Source organism: Elaeis guineensis, chromosome 4, assembly GCF_000442705.2.
Source record: "Elaeis guineensis isolate ETL-2024a chromosome 4, EG11, whole genome shotgun sequence".
Taxonomy (NCBI): domain Eukaryota; kingdom Viridiplantae; phylum Streptophyta; class Magnoliopsida; order Arecales; family Arecaceae; genus Elaeis; species Elaeis guineensis.
Genome location: NC_025996.2, coordinates 60,445,451 through 60,465,884, shown reverse-complemented (window position 1 = coordinate 60,465,884; position 20,434 = coordinate 60,445,451).

Here is a 20,434-nt window from a genome sequence, read left to right as displayed (position 1 = left end):
AGAGCTAGAAGAAGAGGTGTATATGATATAACTTGAAGGGTTCACATCCACAGATGAATCAAAGGTGTGCAAGCTTTAGAGATCCATTTATGGATTGAAGCAGGCATCTTGAAGTTGGAACATACATTTTAATAAGGTGGTCAAAATATATAGCTTCATTAGGAATAGAGAAGAACCATGTATTTATAAATAGGCTAATGGTTCTGTAGTCATCTTTCTTATACTATATATGGATGACATATTGTTAATTAAAAATAACATTCTTGCTTTATAAAGTGTAAAGCTTTGACTGTCTTCACATTTTTTCATGAAGGATTTAGGAGAAGCATTCTTTATCCTAGGGATGAAGATATATAGAAATAGATTTAAGAGGCTGCTTGGATTATCTCAATCCATATACATCGATATTGTGCTGAAATGATTCAATATGGAGAATTTCATAAAAGACTATCTTAAGATTGTTAGAAAATATATCCCAAAAGTCAATCGTCAGTCTATTGACGGTTGAGCAACCTTGTATTGTAATTAATTTGTTAATAAATAAAATATATTTTAATATTTTCATCATAAATTTTCATCTTCTAATGAATTCTATTGTTGTAATGAAATTTTTAGAACTATTTAGGTTCGATAAAAAGAGAATTTATCGATTAGTCCTTAAAACTGTTCACAACCAAATGATAGGCTGTTAATAAGGATGATAGCTTCTATCGAGCATAGGTCACTGTAGGCCATATGGGTTGGTTGTCCTCTTAATTAAGGAGTGTGGAGACACTGGTATGGTATATAGGTGAGATGTAAGGGTACATCATCATTGAACATGACCAACTCCAGAGTATTCTGCTGTCGAGAATGTCTCTGATGGGATATAGGTATAAGTGTCCCTTAGACCTGAGATCGCTTCAGTGACTTGCAAGCAATTCACTGTGCTTTGGTACTGGACTAACTGAATTTTTAATTCAGTGATGAAAGGCTTTTGGGCACAGTCAAGTACTTGCAAAGTCAGAGTGTGATCAAGATGGGATTGACCACTCCAAGAGTTGGAGAAGAATGAGTCGCTGTATTTCAATTTAGCAAAACCTTGGCCAGGGTAATCCATCAAATGGATTTGATATTTTGAAATACAATATGGACAACCTGATCAGAGTTGATAGTGGAATTCTGAGGTGTCCTATGAGCATTTTGGTCAAGGAGATGAATTATATGAAAACTATATCCGTATGGGTTCTAAGGATGTTGTTCTACACATTCGACCTATCCAATGGTCGGGTATCATTGCTAGATGGTCACTTTGATTGGTACAAAATTTTATTTCTGTGCTATTGACTTAGGTTCGGACCTATGAGGTCACACACATTAGAGTTCATGATCCGATCGAATGGTTGATCAACAATTACGAATTGTTCTAGGGTTAAATGATCAATACGATTGACATTTAACCTAGTGCAAGTATTGCAAGAGGATCGATTAGCAATTTGATTGCTAATTGGCTTAATTTGATTAAGTCAATAAATTGAGATTAAGTCTAATTGAATATAATTTAATTAGATTTAGTTTGGGCTTGATTGGATCAAGTCCAATTGGTTTATTGGATAAGCCAAGTGCAAGGAAAAACTAGTCCTAGTTCAATTAGGACTTGGGTCAACCTAATTTCTAATTCGATTAGAAAATTAAATCAGATTTAAATTTAATTTAATATAATTAAATTAAATTTTTAATTAAATTAATACTTATTTTAATTAGATTTATTTAGTTTTGATTTGATTTGATTTGATTTGAGAAACCAAATTTGAACAAATCATAGATTGAACCCTAGTAGGACTAGGATTCCACCTTGCACCACCTTAGCCCCCCATGCCTACTCTCTCTTATTTTATACGACAAAACCTTCTCTCCCAGGCCTTCACACATGTCTAAAGCTTTTCACTCTTTTTCTCTTATATGGAATGTGGTTGTGGACCTAGTGAAAGTAGGAATTAGTTTGGATTTCAAATTCTATGAGATAGAATTTTGGAAAACCAAAACTCTTTCCTTATGGCACTGATTTTATCCAATTTTTTTTTGAGATTTTTATAGATTTTATGGCATATATTTTATACCCTTTGCTGGTGGTCCATGGTAGAAAAAGAAGGAGGGGGCATCCAAGAGTTGGGCACCCCTTGTCTTGCCTTGTTTGGATTTTTCTTGACTAGGTATTTGACCTAGACAAGAATTCTTTATATCTCTTGATTTAAGATGAATTTCTTTTGAAAATTTTTATGGATTATATAGCATTGAGAGACCTTTGGGGCATATAAAAATCAAGAAGAAATAGTCTTAGGGTGTGAAGATATAATAGATACAAAACTAAGTGTTTGGGTTAGAGCAAAGAGAAGAAGAAGAGGGTCTTCTTCTACGGTTACTGAGTTCACCTCTTTTCTTCCTCCATCTGTGAGTTTTTTGAAAGTGTGTCATATCTAAAACTTCTTCTCTTACTTTTCATCTTTGAAAGAGTCTAAATCAAAAAGAAGAAGGTATCTGATCGACCATCGAAGAAGGATCAGCAAGTACTAGCATACTGTGCTGATTTCCTGGACTAGAACTTCTGATCATGATTTGTGGGCTCGTGTGAACAACTCCTAGAGGCTGGACATATATGCAGCTCACAACATCATCCTCAAGCTCGGATCAGTAAAATTAGAATGTCTAACTTGCAAGGTAATAGATTTGATCTATTATATTTTACATACATTAGATGTAGTATAGAAACATGTTGATATGATCAACATGTAGTTCTTGCTCTTTATATTTTAATTTTTGATTTAATATCATGTAATAATCATATAATAAAATCTTAGATCTAGGGATTCTCTAATTTTATAAGATAAATTTTGATTTATTTTAGTCTTCCACTGCCTGATTTTGAAAAAATTTTAAGATCTAACCCTGAAATCCTAGATCTGGTTCCATCAATTGGTATCAGAGCCTAGGTTGTTTATTACATGATTATTTATACATGCTTAGATTATTTTTTAGATTAGATCTAATTTATAATCTAATTATTAAATATAAAATTAAAATTTTTAGATCAATCACGAACTGTTGGTTATCCTGCTGTAAGGTTTACCCCTCACAGTGCAAAGGTCGTCCTAGTTCATGTAGATCTATCTTTAATCATAAATTTGTTAGATGTGATCTAGATTAAATTTATAATTTATTAGATTTAAAAGGTGTTTAAATCTAAAATAAAATCTTTTTGTTAATAATTCTCGTGCAAAGAACCATTGACAGTTCTGCTGAAACCAGTCGGGCCGGCTCGGGCACACAGCTGAGCCTGCTTGGGGATTAATCGAGCCGACTCGATGCTGATTCGAGCCGGCTCCGTCAAGTAGACAGAATTGATGCTCAGGTGAAACATCATCGAGCCAGCTCAACTTCAATGAAGAGCCAGCTTGACCATTATTTATTTATCTGAAAAATTTACGCAGTTTAAAGTTGAAATTATTTCAATTACATGAACCTGTTTAGATTTAATCTAAAGTAGTTTCATGCTTATTTCACTTGTATTTTGATTATGAATCAAACATGCAACTTGGTTGGTAGAACCATGTTGTAAAAATATTTTACAAATATGAAAATTATTTTTGAAAAATCGAACTCCAACCCTCAGCCCAAAACTTAATTAAGAATTAAGAAGTCATTGGATTAGGTTCTAAGATTGTGAATTGAAGAATCTAAAACACAAACCATAACACATTGGGTTAATGGGTTAGTAGGAATTAGGTCCATTAATTGGGTTAGACCTAAGGTTAGATTAAAGATGGACTTAATTAGAGAATTGACTAAATCTAATCAATTATTATCTTAGATTAGGTCAAAGATTCTCTAGATCAATTACAATAGTCGTAATTGGTCAAGTCTATATCTTTAACGAGAACCAAATGGACTTGATTCTTGACTAAGTGGTCTAGCATGAACTGTTAGGTTGATCTAATCGAAACTAATTAAATCAGTTGGTGTCTAAGGTACACCAGACTGGTGGTTTTTAATTGGCAGCCCGCTTATCTGGCCATTTCTGATAGTGTCTAAGGCAAGCTTTGGCAGACCCTCCCACTGATCGAACTTATCTGGCCTTTTGGTGAAATTATATTTTGATTGGATCACTTGATTATTCGAGCTGACCCATATCAGCTAGGTAAATCAGTGTAACTGATTTAGGTACTTCTAGACCAGCCCTTTTAATGGTCTCCCTTAAGCTGACTTGGTGAAGCCAGTGGGAGGATCATGATAAGTTGATTCATCTGACCTCCTCCTCTAAATCAATTAAATTCTCTAAAATTATTAGATCCTTAAAATGAAATATTTATGGTGATAACTAGATCATAGCCTCTCATTAAGTGGATAATAATGGGTCCATTAGTTGAATAATCATTGGAGGCCCAAAGGCCTGGTGCTTATCGACTGATGGAATTATCATTCATATTATGATTTCTTGACTGCATCTTTCTAAATGGTGGTTAGGTTTGAAGGAACCAGATCTAGGGTTTCAGGGTTAGATCTGGAAACTTTTTCAAGATCAGACAGCGAAAGACTAAAATAAATCAAAATTTATTTTTCTAAAATCAAAGAATCTCTAGATCTAAGATTCTATAATATGATTATTACATAGCATTAAATCAAAAATTAAAATATATAGAGCATAAACTACATGTTGATCATATCAACATGTTTCTATACTACATCTAATGTATGTATTAAACAATAGATCAGATCTATTACCTTGCAAGTTAGATGTTCTAACCTTTCTGATCCGAGCTTGAGGATGATGTTGCAAACCGCACATGCATCTGGTCTTTAGGAGTCATCCACACGAACCCACGAATCTCGACCAGAAGTCCTGCTTCAGGAAATCAGCACAGTATGCTAGTACTGCACTGATCATTCTTCGATGGTTGATCAGGTGCCTCTTTCTTCTTGATTTGGGCTCTTCCAAAGATGAAAAATAAGAGGAGGAGTTTTAGATCTAAGACGCTCTCAGAAAACTCAAGATGGAGGAAGGAAAGAGATGAAACTAACAACCATAGAAGAAGACCCTCTTCTTCTTCTCTTTTCTCTCTCCTAGACATCCTATTTTGTGTCTGTTATATCTCCACGATCCAAAGGTCTTTCTCTCTAATTTTTGGATGCCCCAAAGATCTATCAAATCTATATGTTCTACAAAATTTTCATAAAGAAACTCATTTTATATAGAGAGATATGATAGAGTCCTTGTCTAGGTCAAATACTCAGTCAAGGCTTATCCAAACAGGGCAAGAAAAGGGGCGTCCAACTCTTGGGCACCTCCTTCTTATTTTCATGCATGGACCACCAACAAAGGGTGCACAATGTGTGCCCTAAAAGCCATAAAAATTCTAAAAAAAATTTGGGTAAATTCGGTGCAAAAAGAAAAGAATTTTGAATTTCTAAAACTCTATCTCATAGAATTTGAAGTCCAAACTTATTCCTACTTTGATTTGATCCATGATAAGTAGTATATTTTTATATTTATTGGAGGTATTTTTGATAATTTATGGTGCTAATATCTTCTTAAAAATCCTAATTTCATGAATTTATTGAATTTTTCTAAAAAATAAAATGATTCTAAAAAAATATGAAATTAGATATATTTATAAAAAAATAGATATTAATTTAATTAAGTAATTTAAGCACCAAAATGAAGAAAAATTTTTGAGGAATTTAATCCATATTTTTTCTAATTTTTCAGAAGAAAATCGAAGCAAAAATGGAGCTAAAATATCCTAAAAAATAAAGAAAATAGCCTCCGGTGTACAGTGGACCGGTCGATCAGTCCACAGAGCCAGGGCACGGTCAATAGGAATAGTTACGCGGTCCACAGGCACGGTTCACAGTGAGAATAAGATCTTGGGCACGATCCAACGGCTGAGATTCAATCCGACCCAGATCCGACGGATCAGACTCGTTGCTGACTTTGAATAGGACTCTTTTGCGCGATCCAATGGCCCAAAAGTAATCCATCACGCGATCCAACGGTTGTTATCGCTCCCGACTGTGTTAAGGACTCTTTTGCACGATCCGATGGCCAGAACTTCATCAGAACCCAGATCGAATGGCTGACATTTGATCCGACCCTGATAAGGATTATAACTCTGATTTTTGAGCAGATCTGGGTGGTCCAAAGCTGATCCGACGGCCAGAAATATTCCTAAGAAGGTTTATACGATTTCTAAGGGTTTTAGGACTCCTTTTCCTACCAAAAAATCATGAAAAATTCATCTATAAATAGGGGGTCTGGGAATAAGCTTTGGGGAGCAAAAAAATTGAGTAGAGAGTGTAAAAAAAAATAAAAAAAAAATAAAATAGCTTTAGGGACCCAAGGAAAAGAAGGAGAAAAGCCGGTTCGCTCTATGGAGTACGACGGAAGACGGAGAGGTCATCAACCATCTTTTCGATGAGGCTTGGCTGATCAACTTTAAATTTTTGTTACAGTTTTATTTTTATTTTATTTTATTATTCCTTTAAAATTCCTTGTACTTGAATTTCAACTTCAATTAATGCAAAATTTATTTTCCTGCACTTTAAATTCCTGTCTTTTATTTTTTTGCACGTAGATGCTAGGATCTAATTAGTAGATCTTAGTACCAATTTATTTTTATATTTTTTAATTTTTTATTATTTATTTTTATTGCAAGTAGATGCTAGGATCTAGTTAGTAGATCTTAGTACCCGATTTATTTTTCGTACTTTTAATTTTTATTTCTGACTTAAATTACTTTCTCTAAAATTTTATTTTTTTTTAAAATCAAAGATTTCAAATCAAAATCCTGCTTTCTCTATGGATTCGACCCGACTCACTACTTTCTATATATTTTTAATTTTTATTGAAGTCAGAATTTGATTGATAATCACGGTGTCTTAATGACAGCATCTTGATCCTATCAATTTTTGGCGCCATTGTCGGGAAAGACACCAATTTTAATGTTTGATTTCTTTGATTTTCTTGTGACTATTGCTTACAAATTTTTTTTATCTTTTTGCAGAAAAAAATTTAAAAATTCAAAAAAAAAAGGGGAGAAAGAAAGCTTCCAAGTTGGTGAGATCAATCCTAACCCTAGCCTTAACTATTTTTTTTAGTATTAATTACTATTTTTTTTAATTAATCTAAAATTCATCCACATAAACCTAATAAAAATTGTATGACAAGAGTAGAAACTTAATTTTTAGGAGCATTCATCATTGTAGATTTATTTTTGGTGATTGCTGAAGACAAGGTAAGCTTTCAAGTTTTATTAGTTTCATGCATCTAATTTAGTTGCATAGAACCCCTTGTTTGAAATTGGTTGTACATATTCATCTCAAATCAATTTAAGGGCAACACCTATAACAAGATAAGGTGGAGATTTCATCACCCTCCTTTGGCCCAAAAACAACCAGCCAGCATCCCACATTAACCCAAACCTAACTAAAATCAAGTAGACATTGACCCCTAGGATCAATTGAGTTCAATTTGAGAAGAGTGGTGAAGTCAAGTGCAAAGTAAGTTCGAACTCACCCCTGAAACTAGTGTCTAAGGCTAGAGGTTACAAAAGCTCTGCCTAAGTGGACTCGTGGTTATTTAATTGATTCTGTTAGCTTACCTGACCAATTCAATTGGTGTCTAAGGCAAGCAATGGGGGGATCCCCACAATCTCACCTCTTACCTGGCTAGTTGAAAAAAGTGAGAACAAACCCAATTTGTATCTAGACTAAACCACTCTATATCAAATTGTTAGGTCTAAGAAACCCGTAGGTGTCTAGGTTTAACTGTTTGCTAACTTGATTGCAATTAACACTTAACCACAACTAATTCTTCTCACCTTACGTATCTAGGTCTAGAGCTCTTTCTTTCTTTTCTCTCCTTTGTCTATTTTTCTGTAAAAAAAAAAAAAAAATTCTCAACAACACACATAATAGGGTTTGCACTAATACATGCATGGTATAATTGTTTCTGATCTAGTTGAACCTAATTCTGAAATTGAAGGACTGATCCATGCTAAACATGATAATCAAATGGCTAGAAATTCTAAGAACCACCTAGGCAGATGAAAGAATATTTCATTTCTTCCACCTATAATCCATCAATATTTCTATTATTCTATGAGATCAAATATTCAGACTCTAGTCCTAAGGCCGATCTGAACCTAATAGCCCAAAGATTAGATAAAGTCGACCTTCTTGCTCAAAAATTTGATCAGTTCCTAGCATTAGGTCAATAATCTCCTGCACAATACACACTACCACCTAATTATTAGGAGTGTTGGTGCAAAAATCCGCTTGCGCCGGAGAAGCTGGAGTCAGGGAAGTCGCGGTCGTCGCCGAGACCTGCAAGGAAAGTCTAAACCGGAGGTGGGGTTGCTCCGGCAAGACCCTCCGACGCTCAAGTCAGTTCTCTGCCTCAACAAGAATGGAGTGCTCGAACGGAGAATTTAGCAGAGTTTTGAGATAAGAAATGAGCTTATAGAATAACGTATCTGAGTCCCCCTTTTATAGGCGGAGGAGGTAGCGGATTGATGGCGACATTTGTAACCATCTGGTAGTGGGCCGCTCGTAGTCAGGGAGACTTTATTGTGAAGGGTAGTGGAGCGAAATCGTGGCTATCGTCGTAGCTCGCCACGTGGAATCAGTTGCGAGGAGTGGAGCAGGATCGTGGCTGTTATTGCGGCCTGCCATGAAGTAGTGGAGTCACGCAGCACCTACCGCAGGGAGCGGAGCAGAATCATGGCCGTTGATACAGCGTGTCAGAGAGTAATGGGGTCGCACAGGGTCCGCCGCAGAGAGTGGAGCAGGGCTGCGATCGTTACTGTGGCCTGTCAGGGGTGATGGAGCAGTGCGGGATCCGTTGTAGGAAGTGGAGCAAGGCCGCCAAGGGGCGAAGATCTATCGGCTGAAGCTCGGCAGCGGTCGGAGTTCGGCCTTTGTAGGAATCCGGGCGGAGTCTTCCTGTAATCAAAGTTAAAGGTGAAGCCCGACTCCCGTAGGAGTCCGGACGGGGTTTACCAGCAGTTGACGTTGAGGACCGAGCCCGACTTCCGTAGGAGTCCGGGCGGAGTCCCCTTGCTGTTGAAGTCGTCGGCGGAGTCCGGCTCCCGTAGGAGTCCGGACGCAGTCTGTTTTGCAGCCGTTGGAGTCGAGGACGAAGTCCGGCTCCCGTAGGAGTCCGGACGAAGCTTGCCAGCAGTTGACGTTGAGGACCGAGCCCGGCTCCCGTAGGAGTCCGGGCGGAATCCCCTTGCTGTTGAAGTCGTCGGTGGAGTCCGACCCCCGTAGGAGTCCGGACGCAGTCTGTTTTGCAGCCGTTGGAGTCGAGGGCGAAGTCCGACTCCCGTAGGAGTCCGGACGAAGCTTGCCAGCAGTTGACGTTGAGGATCGAGCCCGGCTCCCGTAGGAGTCCGGGCGGAATCCCCTTGCTGTTGAAGTCATCGACGGAGTCTGGCTCCCGTAGGAGTCCGGACGCAGTCAGTTTTGCAGCCGTTGGAGTCGAGGGCGAAGTCCGGCTCCCGTAGGAGTCCGGACAAAGCTTGCCAGCAGTTGACGTTGAGGACCGAGCCTGGCTCCCGTAGGAGTCCGAGCGGAATCCCCTTGCTGTTGAAGTCGTCGGTGGAGTCTGGCCCCCGTAGGAGTCCGGACGCAGTCTGTTTTGCAGCCGTTGGAGTCGAGGGCGAAGTCCGGCTCCCGTAGGAGTCCGGACGAAGCTTGCCAGCAGTTGACGTTGAGGACCGAGCCCGGCTCCCGTAGGAGTCCGAGCGGAATCCCCTTGCTGTTGAAGTCGTCGGCGGAGTCCGGCTCCCGTAGGAGTCCGGACGCAGTCTGTTTTGCAGCCGTTGGAGTCGAGGGCGAAGTTCGGCTCCCGTAGGAGTCCGGACGAAGCTTGTCAGCAGTTGACGTTGAGGACCGAGCCCGGCTCCCGTAGGAGTCCGGGCAGAATCCCCTTGCTGTTGAAGTCGTCGGCGGAGTCCGGCTCCCGTAGGAGTCCGGACGCAGTCTGTTTTGCAGCCGTTGGAGTCGAGGGCGAAGTCCGGCTCCCGTAGGAGTCCGGACGAAGCTTTCCAGCAGTTGACGTTGAGGATCAAGCCCGACTCCCGTAGGAGTCCGAGCGGAATACCCTTGCTGTTGAAGTCGTCGGCGGAGTCCGGCCCCCGTAGGAGTCCGGACGCAGTCTGTTTTGCAGCCGTTGGAGTCGAGGGCGAAGTCCGGCTCCCTTAGGAGTTCGGACGAAGCTTGCCTTTAAGGTCGGCCTTGCTGGCGGAGTTGTTGATTTTGTTGAGGACTTCGGCTGGGGGTATTTTATACCCAACACTAGTCCCCCTACTTCCGAGTTTGAATCTCGAACGTAGGAAGTACAGAGAGATGGGCACAGCCGAAGCCGTCCCCTCGCATCCTGTGCACTGCCGCCCCCAGATATTTTGGCATTTAATGTGTGCACGTCAGAGCCCGTTTTTCGGTGAAGGCGACCTGAAGAGTCTTTTCGGAACCCCTGTCGGAATGCGATCCCAAGCATCGTGCTACGAAAATTCATGAACGGTCAACTCTCGATAGCGGTGAAGGGGACATGCAGGACGCGTGGCACGCACCAGTTGGCCCAGGAACACCTGCCGCCATAACTGCGCTAGGATCCGTCGGCTATTTAAACCCCCTAATCTCCCTTCATGGCTTCATCCTGTCAATAGGACGGTACCTTTCTTTCACCTGAGAGCCTAGCTACTCAGCTACTTCCCTTGCACCAGTCCCTGCCTTCTTCAGCCCCCCACTTCTTCTCTGAGGGTTCCCACACCATGTCTTCTACCCCGGAGGCCCTCCTTGAAGGGATATCTAGGGCTTGGAGGAAGGCGAGGAGGAGAACAGCGGCCGGTGAGGATCCCTGTCGTTTCAAAGGAGGCTCAAGGAAGAATTCCTTCAACAACAGGGGTTTAATAACGGGGGCCGCCGGTAAAGTTATTCTGCCCAAGAATTTCGAAGTAGCAAGGCGGGGTGATACCGGTCAAGAGGGCAGAGCCGCCGTCACAAGCTGTGGCGGGATCCTTGATGCCGCCGGGGCCGAGAGACCAGAAGCGGTCGGCGTCGATGGTGGGGCAGTGGAACTTATTGCGGGGACGGTGGAAGTAGTGTATGCCGACCTTGTCGGAACATGTTGGGTGGCGGCCGTCGCGGAGCATTCGGAGGCGGAACATATCCTTGACATCGCCGCTGCCTCCAAAGTGACTCCGGCTCTTCTTGAAACAGGTCTTCGTCACTACCGCCGTTGCCTTTACAGCCCCCGAGAATCTATCCCACCCTTTTCCCCCTAGGGTTGGGACTTCAGAGATGGAGTGAATTGAGACGGGACGAGAGCCGATAGGTCTGCTACACGCACTGGAGAACGCGGCTGAGGAGGACATAGACGGGAAGAGGAGTTCGTAGCTTGGAGCGGCCTCTGGTATATCCTTTCCAAGCCATACTCGCGAGGCTCGCAATGATGTATATCTTTTTTTTTTTTTTTCTTTCCCGACCCACCGGGTCCTGTAACGTATATCTTATTAAATGAAGAGGAAATTTTGTTACCTTGTCTGTACCTTGCATCGAATAGTTGTCTGTCGAACTTCTTCATTTTCCTTTTGTCTTTTTCACATCGTCTTAAGGTCATCAACGACCTCTTTTATTCGTGTAGGGTTGTTATTTGCCGAGCTCCTTTTCGACTTTTACGTCGTTCGAAGATACCCGGTTGTCATTCTGTCAGTGGCTGCAGGTTCGCTTGGGGTCATTCGGGTCCGGGGTCCCTCCCAAGGTTTGAATTCGAGGATCCGAGCCTCTGTCACCCTCGGGCGCTGTTTGTTTTCCAATCGTCACTGTTGCAATCCATTGCCTTCTTTTTTCGCTTGGAGTCTTTCTCCGCTAAGGCCGAGGCAAAGTTCGGCTCCCGTGGGAGTCCGAACGGAGAATCCCTCTCGGAGTTGGAGTTGTGGGCGGAGCCCGGCTCCTGTAGGAGTCCGGGCGGAGCCTTTCTCGGCGTCGTGGACAGAGCCCGGCTCCCGTAGGAGTCGGGGCGAAGTCTTCCTGCAATCAAAGTCATAGGCGAAGTTCGGCTCCCGTAGGAGTCCGGTCAAGGCTTACCGGCAGTCGCTGTTGTCGGCGGAGTCCAGCTCCCGTAGGAGTCCGGGCGGAGCTGTCCTGTAGTCGATGTCGGTGATGGAACCCGGCTCCCGTAGGAGTCCGGGCGGAGCCGTCATGTAGTCAAAGTCGGTGACGAAGCCCGGCTCCCGTAGGAGTCCGGGCTGGGCTTACCACCGGTCGAAGTTGCTTAAGCTAGGGCAAGGCTTTCCTCTTGGGGGGGTGGCGCATATGGGCGTTGCAGGGCCTCTCCCCCCATCCGGTCTGAATGGAATCAGGCCTTCGACTTTGCTCAAGTTAGGGCGAGGTTCTCCTCCTGTCTCTAACAGGACTGTGGGGGCACATATGGGTGTTGTAAGGCCTCTCCCCCCATCCGGTCTAAATGGAACCGGGCCTTCGACTTTACTCAAGTTAGGGCGAGGTTCTCCTCCTGTCCCTAACAGGGCTGTGGGGGCACATATGGGCGTTGTAAGGCCTCTCCCCCCATTCGGTCTAAATGAAACCGGGCCTTCGACTTTGCTCAAGTTAGGACGAGGTTCTCCTCCTGTCCCTAACAGGGCTGTGGGGGCACATATGGGCGTTGTAAGGCCTCTCCCCCCATCCGGTCTAAATGGAACCGGACCTTCGACTTTGCTCAAGTTAGGGCGAGGTTCTCTTCCTGTCCCTAACAGGGCTGTGGGGGCACATATGGGCGTTGTAAGGCTTCTCCCCCCATCCGGTCTAAAAGAACCGGGCCTTCGACTTTATGAGGTTGCCCTTTTGTTTTTAATACAGTTTGTTTGAATTGTCCAAAGACGTATGGGTATGCGATCATTGATTAAAACGAAGTTACTGATAGTACATCCGCAAGTTTTCTGAGCTCCACGGTCGTGGGAGGTCGGCCCCTCCGAGCTCCTTAAGATAATAAGTTCCGGGCCGGACTACTTCTTTGACCTCATAAGGTCCCTCCCAGTTTGGGATGAGCTTCCCCCGGTCCTGAGGTTGCGATACAGCAGATCGTCGAAGCACTAGATCTCCCACTTTAAAGGCTTTGTTCTTGACCCGGGTGTTGTAATATCGAGCAACTTTTTGTCTGTAGGCTGCCATTCGAATCTGAGCGATCTCCCATCTTTCTTCCAGCAGGTCGAGGTTGGCTCTAAGACTTTGTAAATTTTGGTGTTCGTCGAATGCCACGACTCGTGCCGACGGGAGTTTAAGCTCGATCGGGATGACGGCTTCCGTTCCGAAGGCTAAAGCAAAGGGGGTCTCCCCCGTAGGTACCCTCTGGGTAGTTCGATATGCCCATAGCACGTGATAAAGCTCGTCCGCCCAAGTTCCTTTTGCTTTTTCAAGCCTTGTCTTAATCCCCTGCAAAAGGGTTCTGTTAGTCACCTCGGCTTCGCCGTTCGCCTGAGGATGGGCTACTGAAGTGAAGTGGTGGGAGATGTTTAGATCTTCACAGAATTCGGCGAATCTTGCTCCCGCAAATTGCCGTCCATTATCAGTGATTAGGGTTCTAGGTAAACCGAACCTGCACACAATTGACTTCCAGACAAAATCTTGCACTTTTGCTTCTGTGATTTTTGCTAGTGGTTCGGCTTCAACCCATTTGGTGAAGTAGTCGATCGCTACAAGGAGGAACTTCCTTTGTCCGGATGCCATGGGAAAGGGGCCAAGGATGTCCATCCCCCACTGTGCAAAAGGCCATGGGGAACTCAAAGGTGTGAGCTCGGTGGCGGGCTGTCTCTGGACGTTGGCGTATCTCTGGCATCGATCGCACTTTTTGACATACTCAATCAAATCATGATGCATCGTTGGCCAGTAGTATCCTTGGCGGAGTAACTTGTGGGATAAAGATCTGGCTCCCAAATGGCTTCCGCAAGCTCCCTCGTGCACTTTCCACAAAGCGTAGTCAGCTTCCGAGGGCCGGAGGCATCTTAAGAGGGGCAAGGAGTATGATCTTTTGTACAATTTGCTCTCATAAAGGATGTACCGAGAGGCTTGATTTTGGAGCTTCCGAGCTTCTTTTGCATCCTGGGGAAGAACTCCATCTCTAAGATAGGTTATCAGCGGGTCGACCCAGCTGGGTTCGTGGTCGACCTCCATTACGGGCCGTGATTCTTCCGTACTCGGATGTTTCAGAACTTCAAAAACGACGCCTTTGGGCAATTCGGCCGGAGCCGATGTCGCCAGCTTGGAGAGAAGATCGGCTCTGGTATTCTCCAGCCTTGGAATCTGCTTAATGTCGAAACTGCTAAAGGCGGGGGTAAGCTCTTTTACTTTCTCAAGATATTTGGTCATATTATCCTCCCGCGCTTCATAACTCCCGCTGACTTGTCCCACCACTAGTTGGGAATCACTGTGTACCCGGAGTTGACCTATTCCCAGCTCTTTGACGATCCTTAATCCTGCGATCAGAGCTTCATATTCCGCTCCATTGTTTGTTGCGGGGAACTCGAAATGCAGAGCGTACTCTGCGATGACTCCCTCCGGGCTGACCAAAATCAGGCCTGCACCCGCACCCGCCATGTTGGAAGATCCATCCACATAGAGGGCCCAAAAGCAATCGGAGGGATTGGCTTCTTCGTTGGGGGAATTCGGTTGAGACTTTAGGTCGTCACCCTTGCTTTGCTCAGGTTCGGCCTCCTCTGGGATTGTGCACTCTACTATGAAATCTGCCAATATTTGGGCCTTTACTACTGGTCTAGGTCTGTAGTTGATGTCGAATTCCGTGAGCTCGATCGCCCATTTTGCCATTCTTCCAGAGGCGTCAGCCCGGTGCAAAACCGCCTTGATCGGTTGATCGATGAGTAGCATCACGGTGTGCCCTTGAAAGTAGGGTCGGAGCCTCCGAGCTGCAACCAACAAGGCGTAGGTCAGTTTTTCTAATTTGGTGTACCTGCTCTTGGCGTCCCTTAGCGCGCGGCTAATGTAGTAGACTGGTCGCTGGACTTTCGTTTCTTCTTTGACAAGGACGGCCACAAGGGCCATGGGAGAGACCGTCAGGTATAAAAATAATTCCTCCCCAGGTTCAGGCTTTGCCAGCAGCGGGGGTAAGCTGAGGTAGTTTTTTAATTCTTCGAACGCCTGTTGGCATTCAGAGGTCCAACAGAAGTTCTTCGGCTGCTTGAGGGTTTGAAAGAAGGGCAAACATCGTTCAGTCGACCTCGCGATGAAGCGATTAAGAGCCGCTATCCTCCCTGTGAGGCACTGAACCTCCTTGATCGACTTTGGGGCGGTCATCCCTTGGATAGCGCGAATTTTCTCTGGATTGGCCTCAATCCCGTGCCCTGATACCATGAAGCCCAGGAATTTCCTTGAGGTTACCCCAAAAGCGTATTTAGTTGGGTTCAGCTTCATTCTGTACTTTCGAAGAGCGCCAAAGATTTCCTCGAGGTCGGCGACATGATCTCTGGAGGACTTGCTTTTTACAAGCATATCGTCCACGTAGACCTCCATGTTTCGGTCGATCTGCTCTTTGAAAATTTTGTTCACCATCCGTTGGTAGGTTGCGCCCGCATTCTTGAGGCCGAATGGCATGACCCTGTAGCAGTAAAGGCCGCGATTAGTGATGAAAGCTATCTTTTCTTCATCTTCTGACGCCATTCTAATTTGATTATAGTCGGAGAACGCATCCATAAAAGTAAGGAGCTCATGGCCTGAGGTAGCGTCAACCAGTTGGTCGATTCTGGGCAGAGGGTAGCTGTCCTTTGGACAAGCCTTATTCAGCTTTTTGAAGTCTATACACATCCTCCACTTGCCGTTCACTTTCTTGACCAAAACAACATTGAAAATCCAATCAGGATAATTGACTTCCTTAATGAATCCGGCCTTGAGAAGCTTATCCATTTCCTCAGCTATCACCCTCTGCCTCTCCGGGGCATGATTCTGGATTTTTTCTTTTGTCGGTCGATGCTTAGGATCGACCGCTAGACGATGTTCCATGACTTTCGCGTCAATCCCTGGCATGTCCGTCGGAACCCAAACGAAAATGTCCGCGTTCCTTCGGAGGAAATCAATAAGATGCGTCCGCACCTCCTCCCCCAGGCTGGAGCCAATTAACACCACATGCTCCGCGTTCCCATCATTCAGGGGACTGGTACCAGATCTTCGATTGGGCCGCCCCTTTCTTCGGTGAGGTCGTCGCGAGCATCCAATCCATCGACGGGATAGGGGTCAGCCCGGTCGCTTTTTTGCAAGGCGATGTTGTAGCAATGTCTGGCCAGGGCTTGGTCTCCCCAGACCTCCCCGATCCCCTGGTTGGTGGGGAACTTCAATTTCAAATGGTAGGTTGAAACGACAGCTCTGAGAGCATTGAGGCCGAGTCGGCCAAGGATTGCATTGTAAGCGGATGGCGCCTTTACCACCAAAAAATTCACCAGAGCCCTGGACTGCTTTGGATGCTGACCCGCGGCCACAGTCAGAGCTATCATTCCCTCCGTCGGAATGGCGTCACCGGTAAACCCTATCAAGGGGGAGCAAATCGGTCTCAGATGACCGCCAAGAGCGGACATCCTTGAAAAGGCGTCGTAGAACAAGATGTCGGCCGAACTTCCGTTGTCGATGAGAATGCGACGGACGTCGTAATTTACTATATTCAGAGAAACTACGACCGCGTCATTATGAGGGAATTGGACTCCCTGGGTGTCTTCTTCGGTAAAAGTTATGGGCTCTTCAACTTTTTGCCGCTTGGGGGATGCAGCTGGTATGTTGGTTGCCTCTTGCCGGGATTCCCCCGAGATGGCATTGACGGAATCCGGCAGGGGCCGGTCATCCGGCCACTCCTTATCGGCGACCATAGCCGGAGGCAGTTGTGCAAAGGCCTCATGAGAAGGCATCGGATGAGGGAAGGAGGAGTGGATGCCGGAAAAGATGGCCAGAAGTGGATCCGTTGAGTGCTCCTTTAAGAATAAGGGTACTGCGAAGGTTCGGGCCCTCCTTCTAGCGCCAATCCTGTTGGTGCAAAAATCTGCTTACGCCGGAGAAGCTGGAGTCGGGGAAGTCGCGATCGCCGTCGGGACCTGCAAGGGAAGTCTAAACCGGAGGTGGGGTTGCTCCGGCAAGACCCTCCGACGCTCAAGTCAGTTCTCTGCCTCAACAAGAATGGAGTGCTCGAACGGAGAATTTAGCAGAGTTTTGAGATAAGAAATGAGCTTATAGAATAACGTATCTGAGTCCCCCTTTTATAGGCGGAGGAGGTAACGGATTGATGGCGACATTTGTAACCGTCTCGTAGTGGGCCGCTCGTAGTCAGGGGGACTTTATTGCGAAGGATAGTGGAGCGGAATCGTGGCTATCGCCATAGCTCGCCATGTGGAATCAGTTGCGAGGAGTGGAGCAGGATCGTGGCCGTTATTGCAGCCTGCCATGAAGTAGTGGAGTCACGCAGCACCTACCGCAGGGAGCGGAGCAGAATCATGGCCGTTGATACAGCCTGTCAGAGAGTAATGGGGTCGTGCAGGGTCCGCCGCAGAGAGTGGAGCAGGGCTGCGATCGTTACTGTGGCCTGTCAGGGGTGATGGAGCAGTGCGGGATCCGTTGTAGGAAGTGGAGCAGGGCCGCCAAGGGGCGCAGATCTATCGGCTGAAGCTCGGCAGCGGTCGGAGTTCGGCCTCCGTAGGAATCCGGGCGGAGTCTTCCTGTAATCAAAGTTAAAGGTGAAGCCCGGCTCCCGTAGGAGTCCGGACGGGGTTTACCAGTAGTTGACGTTGAGGACCGAGCCCGGCTCCCGTAGGAGTCCGGGCGGAGTCCCCTTGCTGTTGAAGTCGTCGGCGGAGTCCGGCTCCCGTAGGAGTCCGGATGCAGTCTGTTTTGCAGCCGTTGGAGTCGAGGGCGAAGTCCGGCTCCCGTAGGAGTCCGAACGAAGCTTGCCAGCAGTTGACATTGAGGACCGAGCCCGGGTCCCGTAGGAGTCCGGGCGGAATCCCCTTGCTATTGAAGTCGTCGGCGGAGTCCGGCTCCCGTAGGAGTCCGGACGCAGTCTGTTTTGCAGCCGTTGGAGTCGAGGGCGAAGTCCGACTCCCGTAGGAGTCCGGACGAAGCTTGCCAGCAGTTGACGTTGAGGATCGAGCCCGGCTCCCGTAGGAGTCCGGGCGGAATCCCCTTGCTGTTGAAGTCGTCGGCGGAGTCTGGCTCCCGTAGGAGTCCGGACGCAGTCTGTTTTGCAGCCATTGGAGTCGAGGGCGAAGTCCGGCTCCCGTAGGAGTCCGGACGAAGCTTGCCAGCAGTTGAGGTTGAGGACCGAGCCCGGCTCCCGTAGGAGTCCGGGCGGAATCCCCTTGCTGTTGAAGTCGTCGGCGGAGTCCGGCCCCCGTAGGAGTCCGAACGCAGTCTGTTTTGCAGCCGTTGGAGTCGAGGGCGAAGTCCAGCTCCCGTAGGAGTCCGGACGAAGCTTGCCAACAGTTGACGTTGAGGACCGAGCCTGGCTCTCGTAGGAGTCCGGGCGGAATCCCCTTGCTGTTGAAGTCGTCGGCGGAGTCCGGCTCCCGTAGGAGTCCGGACGTAGTCTGTTTTGCAGCTGTTGGAGTCGAGGGCGAAGTCCGGCTCCCGTAGGAGTCCGGACGAAGCTTGCCAGTAGTTGACGTTGAGGACCGAGCCTGGCTCCCGTAGGAGTCTGGGCGGAATCCCCTTGCTGTTGAAGTCGTCGGCGGAGTCCGGCTCCCGTAGGAGTCCGGACGCAGTCTGTTTTGCAGCCGTTGGAGTCGAGGGCGAAGTCCGGCTCCCGTAGGAGTCCGGACGAAGCTTGCCAGTAGTTGACGTTGAGGACCGAGCCCGACTCCCGTAGGAGTCCGGGCAGAATCCCCTTGCTGTTGAAGTCATCGGCGGAGTCCGGCCCCCGTAGGAGTCCAGACGTAGTCTGTTTTGCAGCCGTTGGAGTCGAGGGCGAAGTCCGGCTCCCGTAGGAGTCCGGACGAAGCTTGCCAGCAGTTGACGTTGAGGACCGAGCCCGGCTCCCGTAGGAGTCCGGGCGAAATCCCCTTGCTGTTGAAGTCGTCAGCGGAGTCCGACTCCCGTAGGAGTCCGGACGCAGTCTGTTTTGCAGCCGTTGGAGTCGAGGGCGAAGTCCGGCTCCCGTAGGAGTCCCCTTGCTGTTGAAGTCGTCGGCGGAGTCCGACTCCCGTAGGAGTCCGGACGCAGTCTGTTTTGCAGCCGTTGGAGTCGAGGGCGAAGTCCGGCTCCCGTAGGAGTCCGGACGAAGCTTGCCAGCAGTTGACGTTGAGGACCGAGCCCGGCTTCCGTAGGAGTCCGGGCGGAATCCCCTTGCTGTTGAAGTCGTCGGCGGAGTCTGGCTCCCGTAGGAGTCCGGACGCAGTCTGTTTTGCAGCCGTTGGAGTCGAGGGCGAAGTCCGGCTCCCGTAGGAGTCCGGACGAAGCTTGCCTTTAAGGTCGGCCTTGCTGGCGGAGTTGTTGATTTTGTTGAGGACTTCGGCTGGGGGTGTTTTATACCCAACAAGGAGATTTGTTCTATCTGTGCTAGTCCGACCCATCATGTGAGCGAATGTCTCACGGCTGCACAGTTTTCACCTTTCATTCAAGAACAAGTTTAAACTGCTCAAGGTTACTCCAATCCTGTCAATGACCCATTCTTAAATACATATAACCAAGATTGGAGGAACCATCCTAATTTTTCTTGGAGATCCCAACAGACTCAGGCTCAGACCCAAATTTTTTCTTTGCAAAACTTTCAGAGTAGGCCTCAATACCAAAACTATGCCTATAATAGTGGTCAGCCTAGACAACCTATCCAGCCATCCTATTACAATCAGCAGTTATACCCACCTCCTCAAAAGACCAATCTAGCCGATGATAGTGAAGCGAAAATTTAGTGCAGGGGCAAAATGGTAATTTTAAAACTTTTTCAAAATTACTATTTTACAGCAGAATTATTAATTAATCTCATTAATTAATACTAATTAACCCTACACTAGGATCTAAATATGATACAACAGCATGCATTTAAATTTGAAATTCAAATTTGAATCAGTAAACGTTTTACAGTACTGTGTTCAGAACACATCACCTTTTGCGGGTAGTCGATCACCGCAATCTGATCACCGTCGGAGGGCTCTGATCGTCACGTCGCAGCCACCCAACTATCTGGCCTCTGCGGATCGTCCATACGAAGCTCCCGTCTGATCAGCTCCTCACGAATGCTAGTTCGTGATTTCACCCTTTTGATGGCAGATGTTGATCGAACTTCTTTGATCGATGTGTGCCAACTTCTTGGATGCTCCAGATCATCTGCACAGTTACTTGAGAGGCTGATGGATCTCTCTCTGAAATTTGGTGGACTCACGACACTCGTGGCACACCAATCTCACTTCCCGAACCCTAG